At 41.8% G+C, this 20,000-nt stretch overlaps 6 non-coding genes across 6 annotated transcripts; all 6 read right to left on the bottom strand.

Moving 5' to 3' along the window:
- Positions 1–280: 280 nt before the first annotated feature.
- On the bottom strand, positions 281–362 carry TRNAS-UGA (transfer RNA serine (anticodon UGA)). Its single transcript has one exon. It is a non-coding gene; the product is annotated as a tRNA-Ser (tRNA).
- Positions 363–2,378: 2,016 nt separating this feature from the next.
- Positions 2,379–2,460, bottom strand: TRNAS-UGA (transfer RNA serine (anticodon UGA)). The gene has a single exon. It is a non-coding gene; the product is annotated as a tRNA-Ser (tRNA).
- Positions 2,461–6,576: 4,116 nt separating this feature from the next.
- On the bottom strand, positions 6,577–6,658 carry TRNAS-UGA (transfer RNA serine (anticodon UGA)). The gene has a single exon. It is a non-coding gene; the product is annotated as a tRNA-Ser (tRNA).
- Positions 6,659–12,873: 6,215 nt separating this feature from the next.
- Positions 12,874–12,955, bottom strand: TRNAS-UGA (transfer RNA serine (anticodon UGA)). The gene has a single exon. It is a non-coding gene; the product is annotated as a tRNA-Ser (tRNA).
- Positions 12,956–14,972: 2,017 nt separating this feature from the next.
- On the bottom strand, positions 14,973–15,054 carry TRNAS-UGA (transfer RNA serine (anticodon UGA)). The gene has a single exon. It is a non-coding gene; the product is annotated as a tRNA-Ser (tRNA).
- A 4,109-nt stretch (positions 15,055–19,163) lies between these two features.
- On the bottom strand, positions 19,164–19,245 carry TRNAS-UGA (transfer RNA serine (anticodon UGA)). The gene has a single exon. It is a non-coding gene; the product is annotated as a tRNA-Ser (tRNA).
- Positions 19,246–20,000: the final 755 nt, after the last annotated feature.

Here is a 20,000-nt window from a genome sequence, read left to right as displayed (position 1 = left end):
GGAGGCAGACAAAGGGAAAGCTGGCGCCAGGAGAGACAAGTAGGTTTTAGCATTGTAAATGCTGCTTGGGCTCTCTTTTCTATTGGTGAAAATAAAAGTTGCGTCAAACAGTCATTTAAGCCTCAGAATAAAGTAATTGCTGTGAACAAACATGGAGCACGACTGAGACATAGCAAGCATATCGATCGCTTTTCATCATGTATTGGTTAAAACAGTTTTGACAGTGGGGTGTGGAAAAGCAAACTGATCAACAGACTAGCACCCACGGGAACAAACCAAACGTAGTTGGCAGGATTCGAACCTGCGCGGGGAAACCCCAATGGATTTCAAGTCCATCACCTTAACCACTCGGCCACAACTACACAGGAATGCTTTGAGGGAAACCATTCGAAGAATGGTAGGGTTTGAGGCCCTTCTGATTCCATCTCTTTAGTTTGCGTTAGTGCTTAGGACGGCATGAAACATTCTTCAGCGAGAGAAAAGGAATGGCTGGCAATACAGCGACGGATAAGTACTCAAACGCACTTTACTACATGCAGACTTTGCATTTCATTGAGTTTTAAAGAATATTCAAGGATGACGGAAAACAGTCAGCGTTAGTCGGCAGGATTCAAACCTGCGCTTTGAGAACCCAATGGATTTCTAGTCCATCGCCTTAACCACTCGGCCACGACTACACGGCATTTGTGTCCCTCTTTTTCTGTGCTCGCAGATCTTCTCATCCTGTTTGTATATTTTGGAGTTTCTTTTCTTCCTCTCCAATGTGCCTACGTTTGCCTACTTTTGCTAACTAAAATAAACAGCACTTTATCTCATGGGCCTTCTTTTGGAAGACTCTCTACAGCCTACTCAGAATGTTGACCAGCTTCCTCCTTTTTACTCACACCTCACTATGTATTCTTGGACATTGGCTGACTACTGCCAGATCTCATCTATTAATCAGCTTATACAGACACTGCAGCAAATTCATATGCTACCAGCACAATCCAGACCAGATACAAATAATCCCTGCATTCACTCAAAGGTAACTTATTCATACTAAATCCTGTGCATGCTGCCAGATGGATTTACTACAGAAGTGTAGCAGAGACGATTCCTGGAAGAGGAAAGAAAGTAAAGGCTGGGCGAAGCCTTCTAGAGTAGAGTCCAGAAGAGTAAAAAAAAGTGCATTACTTTGAAAACTTGTTTTCTGGGCTATTTGAAATCAATAACGTGTCAATGTTTAGGAAAAAATAGATAACTAAAGACAGAAGGAATCCAACTATTAAACTGAGTCGAGATAGAAATATAGCCAAAAGGCAGCTTCTGTTCTTTCCCAAAATCTCTCTAGGCGCTGTTTTTTTAAATGTGCATCGTTTCAAAGTTACCGCTAAGGGAGAGTTGGAACCTCTTTCTTTTTTTGCATGGCTCTTCTTTCTATCTACAGGCTCACTAAGGCAAAATCAAAATGTTAAATAGCTTTCTGTGGTTAAGCCCTGGTCACACAACTCACTGTGTGTGACTTTACTCTTGGCTGGCTCAGGGCAGACCTCTATTATCAAACAACTTACACAGCATGGGCAACCGGTTAGCATTCTGACAGACAAACTAAATGTAGAGCCTTCATTCCCCACAGGAATGCCATCGAAACCAGACACATTGTGACCGAAAGCAAACCAAGCATATAGTCAGTTTTTTCATAAAGGTTTTTCTTGTGCTTAAACCATGACCCTAGCCACTATCCTGAAATGATAAAAAAGTTATGTGTACTTTGTTTTCTTTTTCTTTTTCCCATCAGGCTTTCTGCTCCAAAGGTCTGCTCCGTCGATCCAACTGAGATTTCTGATCTTTCGTATTGAGAAGGTTGCACTATGCCTTGTTACCTTTTTTATGTTGCTAGGAAATTCCTAAATAGCTTTACATGGCTGAGCAGCCCCTTGAGTGCTGCAGTTAAGTCTTGATAGTTCCTGATAGTCGTGTGGTTTTTAAATCTATTTGATCACATCATGCTAAAAGTGCTTAGACGGTTGGAAGAAGTCCAATGGCAAACAAGTGATAGTCGTGCTTTTCCAACTCTTTGGAGTCCTCCAAGTTGCTAATGGCATTAGGAAATCTCTCTGGAGGCAGACAAAGGGAAAGCTGGCGCCAGGAGAGACAAGTAGGTTTTAGCATTGTAAATGCTGCTTGGGCTCTCTTTTCTATTGGTGAAAATAAAAGTTGCGTCAAACAGTCATTTAAGCCTCAGAATAAAGTAATTGCTGTGAACAAACATGGAGCACGACTGAGACATAGCAAGCATATCGATCGCATTTCATCATGTATTGGTTAAAACAGTTTTGACAGTGGGGTGTGGAAAAGCAAACTGATCAACAGACTAGCACCCACGGGAACAAACCAAACGTAGTTGGCAGGATTCGAACCTGCGCGGGGAAACCCCAATGGATTTCAAGTCCATCACCTTAACCACTCGGCCACAACTACACAGGAATGCTTTGAGGGAAACCATTCGAAGAATGGTAGGGTTTGAGGCCCTTCTGATTCCATCTCTTTAGTTTGCGTTAGTGCTTAGGACGGCATGAAACATTCTTCAGCGAGAGAAAAGGAATGGCTGGCAATACAGCGACGGATAAGTACTCAAACGCACTTTACTACATGCAGACTTTGCATTTCATTGAGTTTTAAAGAATATTCAAGGATGACGGAAAACAAACCTCCGTAGTCGGCAGGATTCAAACCTGCGCTTTGAGAACCCAATGGATTTCTAGTCCATCGCCTTAACCACTCGGCCACGACTACACGGCATTTGTGTCCCTCTTTTTCTGTGCTCGCAGATCTTCTCATCCTGTTTGTATATTTTGGAGTTTCTTTTCTTCCTCTCCAATGTGCCTACGTTTGCCTACTTTTGCTAACTAAAATAAACAGCACTTTATCTCATGGGCCTTCTTTTGGAAGACTCTCTACAGCCTACTCAGAATGTTGACCAGCTTCCTCCTTTTTACTCACACCTCACTATGTATTCTTGGACATTGGCTGACTACTGCCAGATCTCATCTATTAATCAGCTTATACAGACACTGCAGCAAATTCATATGCTACCAGCACAATCCAGACCAGATACAAATAATCCCTGCATTCACTCAAAGGTAACTTATTCATACTAAATCCCGTGCATGCTGCCAGATGGATTTACTACAGAACTGTAGCAGAGACGATTCCTGGAAGAGGAAAGAAAGTAAAGGCTGGGCGAAGCCTTCTAGAGTAGAGTCCAGAAGAGAAAAAAAAAAGTGCATTACTTTGAAAACTTGTTTTCTGGGCTATTTGAAATCAATAACGTGTCAATGTTTAGGAAAAAATAGATAACTAAAGACAGAAGGAATCCAACTATTAAACTGAGTCGAGATAGAAATATAGCCAAAAGGCAGCTTCTGTTCTTTCCCAAAATCTCTCTAGGCGCTGTTTTTTTAAATGTGCATCGTTTCAAAGTTACCGCTAAGGGAGAGTTGGAACCTCTTTCTTTTTTTGCATGGCTCTTCTTTCTATCTACAGGCTCACTAAGGCAAAATCAAAATGTTAAATAGCTTTCTGTGGTTAAGCCCTGGTCACACAACTCACTGTGTGTGACTTTACTCTTGGCTGGCTCAGGGCAGACCTCTATTATCAAACAACTTACACAGCATGGGCAACCGGTTAGCATTCTGACAGACAAACTAAATGTAGAGCCTTCATTCCCCACAGGAATGCCATCGAAACCAGACACATTGTGACCGAAAGCAAACCAAGCATATAGTCAGTTTTTTCATAAAGGTTTTTCTTGTGCTTAAACCATGACCCTAGCCACTTTCCTGAAATGATAAAAAAGTTATGTGTACTTTGTTTTCTTTTTCTTTTTCCCATCAGGCTTTCTGCTCCAAAGGTCTGCTCCGTCGATCCAACTGAGATTTCTGATCTTTCGTATTGAGAAGGTTGCACTATGCCTTGTTACCTTTTTTATGTTGCTAGGAAATTCCTAAATAGCTTTACATGGCTGAGCAGCCCCTTGAGTGCTGCAGTTAAGTCTTGATAGTTCCTGATAGTCGTGTGGTTTTTAAATCTATTTGATCACATCATGCTAAAAGTGCTTAGACGGTTGGAAGAAGTCCAATGGCAAACAAGTGATAGTCGTGCTTTTCCAACTCTTTGGAGTCCTCCAAGTTGCTAATGGCATTAGGAAATCTCTCTGGAGGCAGACAAAGGGAAAGCTGGCGCCAAGAGAGACAAGTAGGTTTTAGCATTGTAAATGCTGCTTGGGCTCTCTTTTCTATTGGTGAAAATAAAAGTTGCGTCAAACAGTCATTTAAGCCTCAGAATAAAGTAATTGCTGTGAACAAACATGGAGCACGACTGAGACATAGCAAGCATATCGATCGCTTTTCATCATGTATTGGTTAAAACAGTTTTGACAGTGGGGTGTGGAAAAGCAAACTGATCAACAGACTAGCACCCACGGGAACAAACCAAACGTAGTTGGCAGGATTCGAACTTGCGCGGGGAAACCCCAATGGATTTCAAGTCCATCACCTTAACCACTCGGCCACAACTACACAGGAATGCTTTGAGGGAAACCATTCGAAGAACGGTAGGGTTTGAGGCCCTTCTGATTCCATCTCTTTAGTTTGCGTTAGTGCTTAGGACGGCATGAAACATTCTTCAGCGAGAGAAAAGGAATGGCTGGCAATACAGCGACGGATAAGTACTCAAACGCACTTTACTACATGCAGACTTTGCATTTCATTGAGTTTTAAAGAATATTCAAGGATGACGGAAAACAAACCTCCGTAGTCGGCAGGATTCAAACCTGCGCTTTGAGAACCCAATGGATTTCTAGTCCATCGCCTTAACCACTCGGCCACGACTACACGGCGTTTGTGTCCCTCTTTTTCTGTGCTCGCAGATCTTCTCATCCTGTTTGTATATTTTGGAGTTTCTTTTCTTCCTCTCCAATGTGCCTACGTTTGCCTACTTTTGCTAACTAAAATAAACAGCACTTTATCTCATGGGCCTTCTTTTGGAAGACTCTCTACAGCCTACTCAGAATGTTGACCAGCTTCCTCCTTTTTACTCACACCTCACTATGTATTCTTGGACATTGGCTGACTACTGCCAGATCTCATCTATTAATCAGCTTATACAGACACTGCAGCAAATTCATATGCTACCAGCACAATCCAGACCAGATACAAATAATCCCTGCATTCACTCAAAGGTAACTTATTCATACTAAATCCTGTGCATGCTGCCAGATGGATTTACTACAGAAGTGTAGCAGAGACGATTCCTGGAAGAGGAAAGAAAGTAAAGGCTGGGCGAAGCCTTCTAGAGTAGAGTCCAGAAGAGAAAAAAAAAAGTGCATTACTTTGAAAACTTGTTTTCTGGCCTATTTGAAATCAATAACGTGTCAATGTTTAGGAAAAAATAGATAACTAAAGACAGAAGGAATCCAACTATTAAACTGAGTCGAGATAGAAATATAGCCAAAAGGCAGCTTCTGTTCTTTCCCAAAATCTCTCTAGGCGCTGTTTTTTTAAATGTGCATCGTTTCAAAGTTACCGCTAAGGGAGAGTTGGAACCTCTTTCTTTTTTTGCATGGCTCTTCTTTCTATCTACAGGCTCACTAAGGCAAAATCAAAATGTTAAATAGCTTTCTGTGGTTAAGCCCTGGTCACACAACTCACTGTGTGTGACTTTACTCTTGGCTGGCTCAGGGCAGACCTCTATTATCAAACAACTTACACAGCATGGGCAACCGGTTAGCATTCTGACAGACAAACTAAATGTAGAGCCTTCATTCCCCACAGGAATGCCATCGAAACCAGACACATTGTGACCGAAAGCAAACCAAGCATATAGTCAGTTTTTTCATAAAGGTTTTTCTTGTGCTTAAACCATGACCCTAGCCACTATCCTGAAATGATAAAAAAGTTATGTGTACTTTGTTTTCTTTTTCTTTTTCCCATCAGGCTTTCTGCTCCAAAGGTCTGCTCCGTCGATCCAACTGAGATTTCTGATCTTTCGTATTGAGAAGGTTGCACTATGCCTTGTTACCTTTTTTATGTTGCTAGGAAATTCCTAAATAGCTTTACATGGCTGAGCAGCCCCTTGAGTGCTGCAGTTAAGTCTTGATAGTTCCTGATAGTCGTGTGGTTTTTAAATCTATTTGATCACATCATGCTAAAAGTGCTTAGACGGTTGGAAGAAGTCCAATGGCAAACAAGTGATAGTCGTGCTTTTCCAACTCTTTGGAGTCCTCCAAGTTGCTAATGGCATTAGGAAATCTCTCTGGAGGCAGACAAAGGGAAAGCTGGCGCCAGGAGAGACAAGTAGGTTTTAGCATTGTAAATGCTGCTTGGGCTCTCTTTTCTATTGGTGAAAATAAAAGTTGCGTCAAACAGTCATTTAAGCCTCAGAATAAAGTAATTGCTGTGAACAAACATGGAGCACGACTGAGACATAGCAAGCATATCGATCGCTTTTCATCATGTATTGGTTAAAACAGTTTTGACAGTGGGGTGTGGAAAAGCAAACTGATCAACAGACTAGCACCCACGGGAACAAACCAAACGTAGTTGGCAGGATTCGAACCTGCGCGGGGAAACCCCAATGGATTTCAAGTCCATCACCTTAACCACTCGGCCACAACTACACAGGAATGCTTTGAGGGAAACCATTCGAAGAATGGTAGGGTTTGAGGCCCTTCTGATTCCATCTCTTTAGTTTGCGTTAGTGCTTAGGACGGCATGAAACATTCTTCAGCGAGAGAAAAGGAATGGCTGGCAATACAGCGACGGATAAGTACTCAAACGCACTTTACTACATGCAGACTTTGCATTTCATTGAGTTTTAAAGAATATTCAAGGATGACGGAAAACAGTCAGCGTTAGTCGGCAGGATTCAAACCTGCGCTTTGAGAACCCAATGGATTTCTAGTCCATCGCCTTAACCACTCGGCCACGACTACACGGCATTTGTGTCCCTCTTTTTCTGTGCTCGCAGATCTTCTCATCCTGTTTGTATATTTTGGAGTTTCTTTTCTTCCTCTCCAATGTGCCTACGTTTGCCTACTTTTGCTAACTAAAATAAACAGCACTTTATCTCATGGGCCTTCTTTTGGAAGACTCTCTACAGCCTACTCAGAATGTTGACCAGCTTCCTCCTTTTTACTCACACCTCACTATGTATTCTTGGACATTGGCTGACTACTGCCAGATCTCATCTATTAATCAGCTTATACAGACACTGCAGCAAATTCATATGCTACCAGCACAATCCAGACCAGATACAAATAATCCCTGCATTCACTCAAAGGTAACTTATTCATACTAAATCCCGTGCATGCTGCCAGATGGATTTACTACAGAACTGTAGCAGAGACGATTCCTGGAAGAGGAAAGAAAGTAAAGGCTGGGCGAAGCCTTCTAGAGTAGAGTCCAGAAGAGAAAAAAAAAAGTGCATTACTTTGAAAACTTGTTTTCTGGGCTATTTGAAATCAATAACGTGTCAATGTTTAGGAAAAAATAGATAACTAAAGACAGAAGGAATCCAACTATTAAACTGAGTCGAGATAGAAATATAGCCAAAAGGCAGCTTCTGTTCTTTCCCAAAATCTCTCTAGGCGCTGTTTTTTTAAATGTGCATCGTTTCAAAGTTACCGCTAAGGGAGAGTTGGAACCTCTTTCTTTTTTTGCATGGCTCTTCTTTCTATCTACAGGCTCACTAAGGCAAAATCAAAATGTTAAATAGCTTTCTGTGGTTAAGCCCTGGTCACACAACTCACTGTGTGTGACTTTACTCTTGGCTGGCTCAGGGCAGACCTCTATTATCAAACAACTTACACAGCATGGGCAACCGGTTAGCATTCTGACAGACAAACTAAATGTAGAGCCTTCATTCCCCACAGGAATGCCATCGAAACCAGACACATTGTGACCGAAAGCAAACCAAGCATATAGTCAGTATTTTCATAAAGGTTTTTCTTGTGCTTAAACCATGACCCTAGCCACTTTCCTGAAATGATAAAAAAGTTATGTGTACTTTGTTTTCTTTTTCTTTTTCCCATCAGGCTTTCTGCTCCAAAGGTCTGCTCCGTCGATCCAACTGAGATTTCTGATCTTTCGTATTGAGAAGGTTGCACTATGCCTTGTTACCTTTTTTATGTTGCTAGGAAATTCCTAAATAGCTTTACATGGCTGAGCAGCCCCTTGAGTGCTGCAGTTAAGTCTTGATAGTTCCTGATAGTCGTGTGGTTTTTAAATCTATTTGATCACATCATGCTAAAAGTGCTTAGACGGTTGGAAGAAGTCCAATGGCAAACAAGTGATAGTCGTGCTTTTCCAACTCTTTGGAGTCCTCCAAGTTGCTAATGGCATTAGGAAATCTCTCTGGAGGCAGACAAAGGGAAAGCTGGCGCCAGGAGAGACAAGTAGGTTTTAGCATTGTAAATGCTGCTTGGGCTCTCTTTTCTATTGGTGAAAATAAAAGTTGCGTCAAACAGTCATTTAAGCCTCAGAATAAAGTAATTGCTGTGAACAAACATGGAGCACGACTGAGACATAGCAAGCATATCGATCGCTTTTCATCATGTATTGGTTAAAACAGTTTTGACAGTGGGGTGTGGAAAAGCAAACTGATCAACAGACTAGCACCCACGGGAACAAATCAAACGTAGTTGGCAGGATTCGAACTTGCGCAGGGAAACCCCAATGGATTTCAAGTCCATCACCTTAACCACTCGGCCACAACTACACAGGAATGCTTTGAGGGAAACCATTCGAAGAACGGTAGGGTTTGAGGCCCTTCTGATTCCATCTCTTTAGTTTGCGTTAGTGCTTAGGACGGCATGAAACATTCTTCAGCGAGAGAAAAGGAATGGCTGGCAATACAGCGACGGATAAGTACTCAAACGCACTTTACTACATGCAGACTTTGCATTTCATTGTGTTTTAAAGAATATTCAAGGATGACGGAAAACAAACCTCCGTAGTCGGCAGGATTCAAACCTGCGCTTTGAGAACCCAATGGATTTCTAGTCCATCGCCTTAACCACTCGGCCACGACTACACGGCGTTTGTGTCCCTCTTTTTCTGTGCTCGCAGATCTTCTCATCCTGTTTGTATATTTTGGAGTTTCTTTTCTTCCTCTCCAATGTGCCTACGTTTGCCTACTTTTGCTAACTAAAATAAACAGCACTTTATCTCATGGGCCTTCTTTTGGAAGACTCTCTACAGCCTACTCAGAATGTTGACCAGCTTCCTCCTTTTTACTCACACCTCACTATGTATTCTTGGACATTGGCTGACTACTGCCAGATCTCATCTATTAATCAGCTTATACAGACACTGCAGCAAATTCATATGCTACCAGCACAATCCAGACCAGATACAAATAATCCCTGCATTCACTCAAAGGTAACTTATTCATACTAAATCCCGTGCATGCTGCCAGATGGATTTACTACAGAACTGTAGCAGAGACGATTCCTGGAAGAGGAAAGAAAGTAAAGGCTGGGCGAAGCCTTCTAGAGTAGAGTCCAGAAGAGAAAAAAAAAAGTGCATTACTTTGAAAACTTGTTTTCTGGGCTATTTGAAATCAATAACGTGTCAATGTTTAGGAAAAAATAGATAACTAAAGACAGAAGGAATCCAACTATTAAACTGAGTCGAGATAGAAATATAGCCAAAAGGCAGCTTCTGTTCTTTCCCAAAATCTCTCTAGGCGCTGTTTTTTTAAATGTGCATCGTTTCAAAGTTACCGCTAAGGGAGAGTTGGAACCTCTTTCTTTTTTTGCATGGCTCTTCTTTCTATCTACAGGCTCACTAAGGCAAAATCAAAATGTTAAATAGCTTTCTGTGGTTAAGCCCTGGTAACACAACTCACTGTGTGTGACTTTACTCTTGGCTGGCTCAGGGCAGACCTCTATTATCAAACAACTTACACAGCATGGGCAACCGGTTAGCATTCTGACAGACAAACTAAATGTAGAGCCTTCATTCCCCACAGGAATGCCATCGAAACCAGACACATTGTGACCGAAAGCAAACCAAGCATATAGTCAGTTTTTTCATAAAGGTTTTTCTTGTGCTTAAACCATGACCCTAGCCACTTTCCTGAAATGATAAAAAAGTTATGTGTACTTTGTTTTCTTTTTCTTTTTCCCATCAGGCTTTCTGCTCCAAAGGTCTGCTCCGTCGATCCAACTGAGATTTCTGATCTTTCGTATTGAGAAGGTTGCACTATGCCTTGTTACCTTTTTTATGTTGCTAGGAAATTCCTAAATAGCTTTACATGGCTGAGCAGCCCCTTGAGTGCTGCAGTTAAGTCTTGATAGTTCCTGATAGTCGTGTGGTTTTTAAATCTATTTGATCACATCATGCTAAAAGTGCTTAGACGGTTGGAAGAAGTCCAATGGCAAACAAGTGATAGTCGTGCTTTTCCAACTCTTTGGAGTCCTCCAAGTTGCTAATGGCATTAGGAAATCTCTCTGGAGGCAGACAAAGGGAAAGCTGGCGCCAGGAGAGACAAGTAGGTTTTAGCATTGTAAATGCTGCTTGGGCTCTCTTTTCTATTGGTGAAAATAAAAGTTGCGTCAAACAGTCATTTAAGCCTCAGAATAAAGTAATTGCTGTGAACAAACATGGAGCACGACTGAGACATAACAAGCATATCGATCGCTTTTCATCATGTATTGGTTAAAACAGTTTTGACAGTGGGGTGTGGAAAAGCAAACTGATCAACAGACTAGCACCCACGGGAACAAATCAAACGTAGTTGGCAGGATTCGAACTTGCGCGGGGAAACCCCAATGGATTTCAAGTCCATCACCTTAACCACTCGGCCACAACTACACAGGAATGCTTTGAGGGAAACCATTCGAAGAACGGTAGGGTTTGAGGCCCTTCTGATTCCATCTCTTTAGTTTGCGTTAGTGCTTAGGACGGCATGAAACATTCTTCAGCGAGAGAAAAGGAATGGCTGGCAATACAGCGACGGATAAGTACTCAAACGCACTTTACTACATGCAGACTTTGCATTTCATTGTGTTTTAAAGAATATTCAAGGATGACGGAAAACAAACCTCCGTAGTCGGCAGGATTCAAACCTGCGCTTTGAGAACCCAATGGATTTCTAGTCCATCGCCTTAACCACTCGGCCACGACTACACGGCGTTTGTGTCCCTCTTTTTCTGTGCTCGCAGATCTTCTCATCCTGTTTGTATATTTTGGAGTTTCTTTTCTTCCTCTCCAATGTGCCTACGTTTGCCTACTTTTGCTAACTAAAATAAACAGCACTTTATCTCATGGGCCTTCTTTTGGAAGACTCTCTACAGCCTACTCAGAATGTTGACCAGCTTCCTCCTTTTTACTCACACCTCACTATGTATTCTTGGACATTGGCTGACTACTGCCAGATCTCATCTATTAATCAGCTTATACAGACACTGCAGCAAATTCATATGCTACCAGCACAATCCAGACCAGATACAAATAATCCCTGCATTCACTCAAAGGTAACTTATTCATACTAAATCCCGTGCATGCTGCCAGATGGATTTACTACAGAACTGTAGCAGAGACGATTCCTGGAAGAGGAAAGAAAGTAAAGGCTGGGCGAAGCCTTCTAGAGTAGAGTCCAGAAGAGAAAAAAAAAAGTGCATTACTTTGAAAACTTGTTTTCTGGGCTATTTGAAATCAATAACGTGTCAATGTTTAGGAAAAAATAGATAACTAAAGACAGAAGGAATCCAACTATTAAACTGAGTCGAGATAGAAATATAGCCAAAAGGCAGCTTCTGTTCTTTCCCAAAATCTCTCTAGGCGCTGTTTTTTTAAATGTGCATCGTTTCAAAGTTACCGCTAAGGGAGAGTTGGAACCTCTTTCTTTTTTTGCATGGCTCTTCTTTCTATCTACAGGCTCACTAAGGCAAAATCAAAATGTTAAATAGCTTTCTGTGGTTAAGCCCTGGTCACACAACTCACTGTGTGTGACTTTACTCTTGGCTGGCTCAGGGCAGACCTCTATTATCAAACAACTTACACAGCATGGGCAACCGGTTAGCATTCTGACAGACAAACTAAATGTAGAGCCTTCATTCCCCACAGGAATGCCATCGAAACCAGACACATTGTGACCGAAAGCAAACCAAGCATATAGTCAGTTTTTTCATAAAGGTTTTTCTTGTGCTTAAACCATGACCCTAGCCACTTTCCTGAAATGATAAAAAAGTTATGTGTACTTTGTTTTCTTTTTCTTTTTCCCATCAGGCTTTCTGCTCCAAAGGTCTGCTCCGTCGATCCAACTGAGATTTCTGATCTTTCGTATTGAGAAGGTTGCACTATGCCTTGTTACCTTTTTTATGTTGCTAGGAAATTCCTAAATAGCTTTACATGGCTGAGCAGCCCCTTGAGTGCTGCAGTTAAGTCTTGATAGTTCCTGATAGTCGTGTGGTTTTTAAATCTATTTGATCACATCATGCTAAAAGTGCTTAGACGGTTGGAAGAAGTCCAATGGCAAACAAGTGATAGTCGTGCTTTTCCAACTCTTTGGAGTCCTCCAAGTTGCTAATGGCATTAGGAAATCTCTCTGGAGGCAGACAAAGGGAAAGCTGGCGCCAGGAGAGACAAGTAGGTTTTAGCATTGTAAATGCTGCTTGGGCTCTCTTTTCTATTGGTGAAAATAAAAGTTGCGTCAAACAGTCATTTAAGCCTCAGAATAAAGTAATTGCTGTGAACAAACATGGAGCACGACTGAGACATAGCAAGCATATCGATCGCTTTTCATCATGTATTGGTTAAAACAGTTTTGACAGTGGGGTGTGGAAAAGCAAACTGATCAACAGACTAGCACCCACGGGAACAAACCAAACGTAGTTGGCAGGATTCGAACCTGCGCGGGGAAACCCCAATGGATTTCAAGTCCATCACCTTAACCACTCGGCCACAACTACACAGGAATGCTTTGAGGGAAACCATTCGAAGAACGGTAGGGTTTGAGGCCCTTCTGATTCCATCTCTTTAGTTTGCGTTAGTGCTTAGGACGGCATGAAACATTCTTCAGCGAGAGAAAAGGAATGGCTGGCAATACAGCGACGGATAAGTACTCAAACGCACTTTACTACATGCAGACTTTGCATTTCATTGAGTTTTAAAGAATATTCAAGGATGACGGAAAACAAACCTCCGTAGTCGGCAGGATTCAAACCTGCGCTTTGAGAACCCAATGGATTTCTAGTCCATCGCCTTAACCACTCGGCCACGACTACACGGCATTTGTGTCCCTCTTTTTCTGTGCTCGCAGATCTTCTCATCCTGTTTGTATATTTTGGAGTTTCTTTTCTTCCTCTCCAATGTGCCTACGTTTGCCTACTTTTGCTAACTAAAATAAACAGCACTTTATCTCATGGGCCTTCTTTTGGAAGACTCTCTACAGCCTACTCAGAATGTTGACCAGCTTCCTCCTTTTTACTCACACCTCACTATGTATTCTTGGACATTGGCTGACTACTGCCAGATCTCATCTATTAATCAGCTTATACAGACACTGCAGCAAATTCATATGCTACCAGCACAATCCAGACCAGATACAAATAATCCCTGCATTCACTCAAAGGTAACTTATTCATACTAAATCCCGTGCATGCTGCCAGATGGATTTACTACAGAAGTGTAGCAGAGACGATTCCTGGAAGAGGAAAGAAAGTAAAGGCTGGGCGAAGCCTTCTAGAGTAGAGTCCAGAAGAGAAAAAAAAAAGTGCATTACTTTGAAAACTTGTTTTCTGGCCTATTTGAAATCAATAACGTGTCAATGTTTAGGAAAAAATAGATAACTAAAGACAGAAGGAATCCAACTATTAAACTGAGTCGAGATAGAAATATAGCCAAAAGGCAGCTTCTGTTCTTTCCCAAAATCTCTCTAGGCGCTGTTTTTTTAAATGTGCATCGTTTCAAAGTTACCGCTAAGGGAGAGTTGGAACCTCTTTCTTTTTTTGCATGGCTCTTCTTTCTATCTACAGGCTCACTAAGGCAAAATCAAAATGTTAAATAGCTTTCTGTGGTTAAGCCCTGGTCACACAACTCACTGTGTGTGACTTTACTCTTGGCTGGCTCAGGGCAGACCTCTATTATCAAACAACTTACACAGCATGGGCAACCGGTTAGCATTCTGACAGACAAACTAAATGTAGAGCCTTCATTCCCCACAGGAATGCCATCGAAACCAGACACATTGTGACCGAAAGCAAACCAAGCATATAGTCAGTTTTTTCATAAAGGTTTTTCTTGTGCTTAAACCATGACCCTAGCCACTTTCCTGAAATGATAAAAAAGTTATGTGTACTTTGTTTTCTTTTTCTTTTTCCCATCAGGCTTTCTGCTCCAAAGGTCTGCTCCGTCGATCCAACTGAGATTTCTGATCTTTCGTATTGAGAAGGTTGCACTATGCCTTGTTACCTTTTTTATGTTGCTAGGAAATTCCTAAATAGCTTTACATGGCTGAGCAGCCCCTTGAGTGCTGCAGTTAAGTCTTGATAGTTCCTGATAGTCGTGTGGTTTTTAAATCTATTTGATCACATCATGCTAAAAGTGCTTAGACGGTTGGAAGAAGTCCAATGGCAAACAAGTGATAGTCGTGCTTTTCCAACTCTTTGGAGTCCTCCAAGTTGCTAATGGCATTAGGAAATCTCTCTGGAGGCAGACAAAGGGAAAGCTGGCGCCAGGAGAGACAAGTAGGTTTTAGCATTGTAAATGCTGCTTGGGCTCTCTTTTCTATTGGTGAAAATAAAAGTTGCGTCAAACAGTCATTTAAGCCTCAGAATAAAGTAATTGCTGTGAACAAACATGGAGCACGACTGAGACATAGCAAGCATATCGATCGCTTTTCATCATGTATTGGTTAAAACAGTTTTGACAGTGGGGTGTGGAAAAGCAAACTGATCAACAGACTAGCACCCACGGGAACAAACCAAACGTAGTTGGCAGGATTCGAACCTGCGCGGGGAAACCCCAATGGATTTCAAGTCCATCACCTTAACCACTCGGCCACAACTACACAGGAATGCTTTGAGGGAAACCATTCGAAGAATGGTAGGGTTTGAGGCCCTTCTGATTCCATCTCTTTAGTTTGCGTTAGTGCTTAGGACGGCATGAAACATTCTTCAGCGAGAGAAAAGGAATGGCTGGCAATACAGCGATGGATAAGTACTCAAACGCACTTTACTACATGCAGACTTTGCATTTCATTGAGTTTTAAAGAATATTCAAGGATGACGGAAAACAAACCTCCGTAGTCGGCAGGATTCAAACCTGCGCTTTGAGAACCCAATGGATTTCTAGTCCATCGCCTTAACCACTCGGCCACGACTACACGGCGTTTGTGTCCCTCTTTTTCTGTGCTCGCAGATCTTCTCATCCTGTTTGTATATTTTGGAGTTTCTTTTCTCCAATGTGCCTACGTTTGCCTACTTTTGCTAACTAAAATAAACAGCACTTTATCTCATGGGCCTTCTTTTGGAAGACTCTCTACAGCCTACTCAGAATGTTGACCAGCTTCCTCCTTTTTACTCACACCTCACTATGTATTCTTGGACATTGGCTGACTACTGCCAGATCTCATCTATTAATCAGCTTATACAGACACTGCAGCAAATTCATATGCTACCAGCACAATCCAGACCAGATACAAATAATCCCTGCATTCACTCAAAGGTAACTTATTCATACTAAATCCCGTGCATGCTGCCAGATGGATTTACTACAGAACTGTAGCAGAGACGATTCCTGGAAGAGGAAAGAAAGTAAAGGCTGGGCGAAGCCTTCTAGAGTAGAGTCCAGAAGAGAAAAAAAAAAGTGCATTACTTTGAAAACTTGTTTTCTGGGCTATTTGAAATCAATAACGTGTCAATGTTTAGGAAAAAATAGATAACTAAAGACAGAAGGAATCCAACTATTAAACTGAGTCGAGATAGAAATATAGCCAAAAGGCAGCTTCTGTTCTTTCCCAAAATCTCTCTAGGCGCTGTTTTTTTAAATGTGCATCGTTTCAAAGTTACCGCTAAGGGAGAGTTGGAACCTCTTTCTTTTTTTGCATGGCTCTTCTTTCTATCTACAGGCTCACTAAGGCAAAATCAAAATGTTAAATAGCTTTCTGTGGTTAAGCCCTGGTCACACAACTCACTGTGTGTGACTTTACTCTTGGCTGGCTCAGGGCAGACCTCTATTATCAAACAACTTACACAGCATGGGCAACCGGTTAGCATTCTGACAGACAAACTAAATGTAGAGCCTTCATTCCCCACAGGAATGCCATCGAAACCAGACACATTGTGACCGAAAGCAAACCAAGCATATAGTCAGTTTTTTCATAAAGGTTTTTCTTGTGCTTAAACCATGACCCTAGCCACTTTCCTGAAATGATAAAAAAGTTATGTGTACTTTGTTTTCTTTTTCTTTTTCCCATCAGGCTTTCTGCTCCAAAGGTCTGCTCCGTCGATCCAACTGAGATTTCTGATCTTTCGTATTGAGAAGGTTGCACTATGCCTTGTTACCTTTTTTATGTTGCTAGGAAATTCCTAAATAGCTTTACATGGCTGAGCAGCCCCTTGAGTGCTGCAGTTAAGTCTTGATAGTTCCTGATAGTCGTGTGGTTTTTAAATCTATTTGATCACATCATGCTAAAAGTGCTTAGACGGTTGGAAGAAGTCCAATGGCAAACAAGTGATAGTCGTGCTTTTCCAACTCTTTGGAGTCCTCCAAGTTGCTAATGGCATTAGGAAATCTCTCTGGAGGCAGACAAAGGGAAAGCTGGCGCCAGGAGAGACAAGTAGGTTTTAGCATTGTAAATGCTGCTTGGGCTCTCTTTTCTATTGGTGAAAATAAAAGTTGCGTCAAACAGTCATTTAAGCCTCAGAATAAAGTAATTGCTGTGAACAAACATGGAGCACGACTGAGACATAGCAAGCATATCGATCGCTTTTCATCATGTATTGGTTAAAACAGTTTTGACAGTGGGGTGTGGAAAAGCAAACTGATCAACAGACTAGCACCCACGGGAACAAACCAAACGTAGTTGGCAGGATTCGAACTTGCGCGGGGAAACCCCAATGGATTTCAAGTCCATCACCTTAACCACTCGGCCACAACTACACAGGAATGCTTTGAGGGAAACCATTCGAAGAACGGTAGGGTTTGAGGCCCTTCTGATTCCATCTCTTTAGTTTGCGTTAGTGCTTAGGACGGCATGAAACATTCTTCAGCGAGAGAAAAGGAATGGCTGGCAATACAGCGACGGATAAGTACTCAAACGCACTTTACTACATGCAGACTTTGCATTTCATTGAGTTTTAAAGAATATTCAAGGATGACGGAAAACAAACCTCCGTAGTCGGCAGGATTCAAACCTGCGCTTTGAGAACCCAATGGATTTCTAGTCCATCGCCTTAACCACTCGGCCACGACTACACGGCGTTTGTGTCCCTCTTTTTCTGTGCTCGCAGATCTTCTCATCCTGTTTGTATATTTTGGAGTTTCTTTTCTTCCTCTCCAATGTGCCTACGTTTGCCTACTTTTGCTAACTAAAATAAACAGCACTTTATCTCATGGGCCTTCTTTTGGAAGACTCTCTACAGCCTACTCAGAATGTTGACCAGCTTCCTCCTTTTTACTCACACCTCACTATGTATTCTTGGACATTGGCTGACTACTGCCAGATCTCATCTATTAATCAGCTTATACAGACACTGCAGCAAATTCATATGCTACCAGCACAATCCAGACCAGATACAAATAATCCCTGCATTCACTCAAAGGTAACTTATTCATACTAAATCCGTGCATGCTGCCAGATGGATTTACTACAGAACTGTAGCAGAGACGATTCCTGGAAGAGGAAAGAAAGTAAAGGCTGGGCGAAGCCTTCTAGAGTAGAGTCCAGAAGAGAAAAAAAAAAGTGCATTACTTTGAAAACTTGTTTTCTGGGCTATTTGAAATCAATAACGTGTCAATGTTTAGGAAAAAATAGATAACTAAAGACAGAAGGAATCCAACTATTAAACTGAGTCGAGATAGAAATATAGCCAAAAGGCAGCTTCTGTTCTTTCCCAAAATCTCTCTAGGCGCTGTTTTTTTAAATGTGCATCGTTTCAAAGTTACCGCTAAGGGAGAGTTGGAACCTCTTTCTTTTTTTGCATGGCTCTTCTTTCTATCTACAGGCTCACTAAGGCAAAATCAAAATGTTAAATAGCTTTCTGTGGTTAAGCCCTGGTCACACAACTCACTGTGTGTGACTTTACTCTTGGCTGGCTCAGGGCAGACCTCTATTATCAAACAACTTACACAGCATGGGCAACCGGTTAGCATTCTGACAGACAAACTAAATGTAGAGCCTTCATTCCCCACAGGAATGCCATCGAAACCAGACACATTGTGACCGAAAGCAAACCAAGCATATAGTCAGTTTTTTCATAAAGGTTTTTCTTGTGCTTAAACCATGACCCTAGCCACTTTCCTGAAATGATAAAAAAGTTATGTGTACTTTGTTTTCTTTTTCTTTTTCCCATCAGGCTTTCTGCTCCAAAGGTCTGCTCCGTCGATCCAACTGAGATTTCTGATCTTTCGTATTGAGAAGGTTGCACTATGCCTTGTTACCTTTTTTATGTTGCTAGGAAATTCCTAAATAGCTTTACATGGCTGAGCAGCCCCTTGAGTGCTGCAGTTAAGTCTTGATAGTTCCTGATAGTCGTGTGGTTTTTAAATCTATTTGATCACATCATGCTAAAAGTGCTTAGACGGTTGGAAGAAGTCCAATGGCAAACAAGTGATAGTCGTGCTTTTCCAACTCTTTGGAGTCCTCCAAGTTGCTAATGGCATTAGGAAATCTCTCTGGAGGCAGACAAAGGGAAAGCTGGCGCCAGGAGAGACAAGTAGGTTTTAGCATTGTAAATGCTGCTTGGGCTCTCTTTTCTATTGGTGAAAATAAAAGTTGCGTCAAACAGTCATTTAAGCCTCAGAATAAAGTAATTGCTGTGAACAAACATGGAGCACGACTGAGACATAGCAAGCATATCGATCGCTTTTCATCATGTATTGGTTAAAACAGTTTTGACAGTGGGGTGTGGAAAAGCAAACTGATCAACAGACTAGCACCCACGGGAACAAACCAAACGTAGTTGGCAGGATTCGAACCTGCGCGGGGAAACCCCAATGGATTTCAAGTCCATCACCTTAACCACTCGGCCACAACTACACAGGAATGCTTTGAGGGAAACCATTCGAAGAATGGTAGGGTTTGAGGCCCTTCTGATTCCATCTCTTTAGTTTGCGTTAGTGCTTAGGACGGCATGAAACATTCTTCAGCGAGAGAAAAGGAATGGCTGGCAATACAGCGACGGATAAGTACTCAAACGCACTTTAATACATGCAGACTTTGCATTTCATTGAGTTTTAAAGAATATTCAAGGATGACGGAAAACAAACCTCCGTAGTCGGCAGGATTCAAACCTGCGCTTTGAGAACCCAATGGATTTCTAGTCCATCGCCTTAACCACTCGGCCACGACTACACGGCGTTTGTGTCCCTCTTTTTCTGTGCTCGCAGATCTTCTCATCCTGTTTGTATATTTTGGAGTTTCTTTTCTTCCTCTCCAATGTGCCTACGTTTGCCTACTTTTGCTAACTAAAATAAACAGCACTTTATCTCATGGGCCTTCTTTTGGAAGACTCTCTACAGCCTACTCAGAATGTTGACCAGCTTCCTCCTTTTTACTCACACCTCACTATGTATTCTTGGACATTGGCTGACTACTGCCAGATCTCATCTATTAATCAGCTTATACAGACACTGCAGCAAATTCATATGCTACCAGCACAATCCAGACCAGATACAAATAATCCCTGCATTCACTCAAAGGTAACTTATTCATACTAAATCCCGTGCATGCTGCCAGATGGATTTACTACAGAACTGTAGCAGAGACGTTTCCTGGAAGAGGAAAGAAAGTAA

This window comes from Pelobates fuscus, chromosome 12 (genome assembly GCF_036172605.1).
Source record: "Pelobates fuscus isolate aPelFus1 chromosome 12, aPelFus1.pri, whole genome shotgun sequence".
Lineage (NCBI taxonomy): Eukaryota > Metazoa > Chordata > Amphibia > Anura > Pelobatidae > Pelobates > Pelobates fuscus.
The sequence above is the reverse complement of the archived record's forward strand: the minus strand, read 5'-3'. Positions and strand labels throughout refer to the sequence as shown.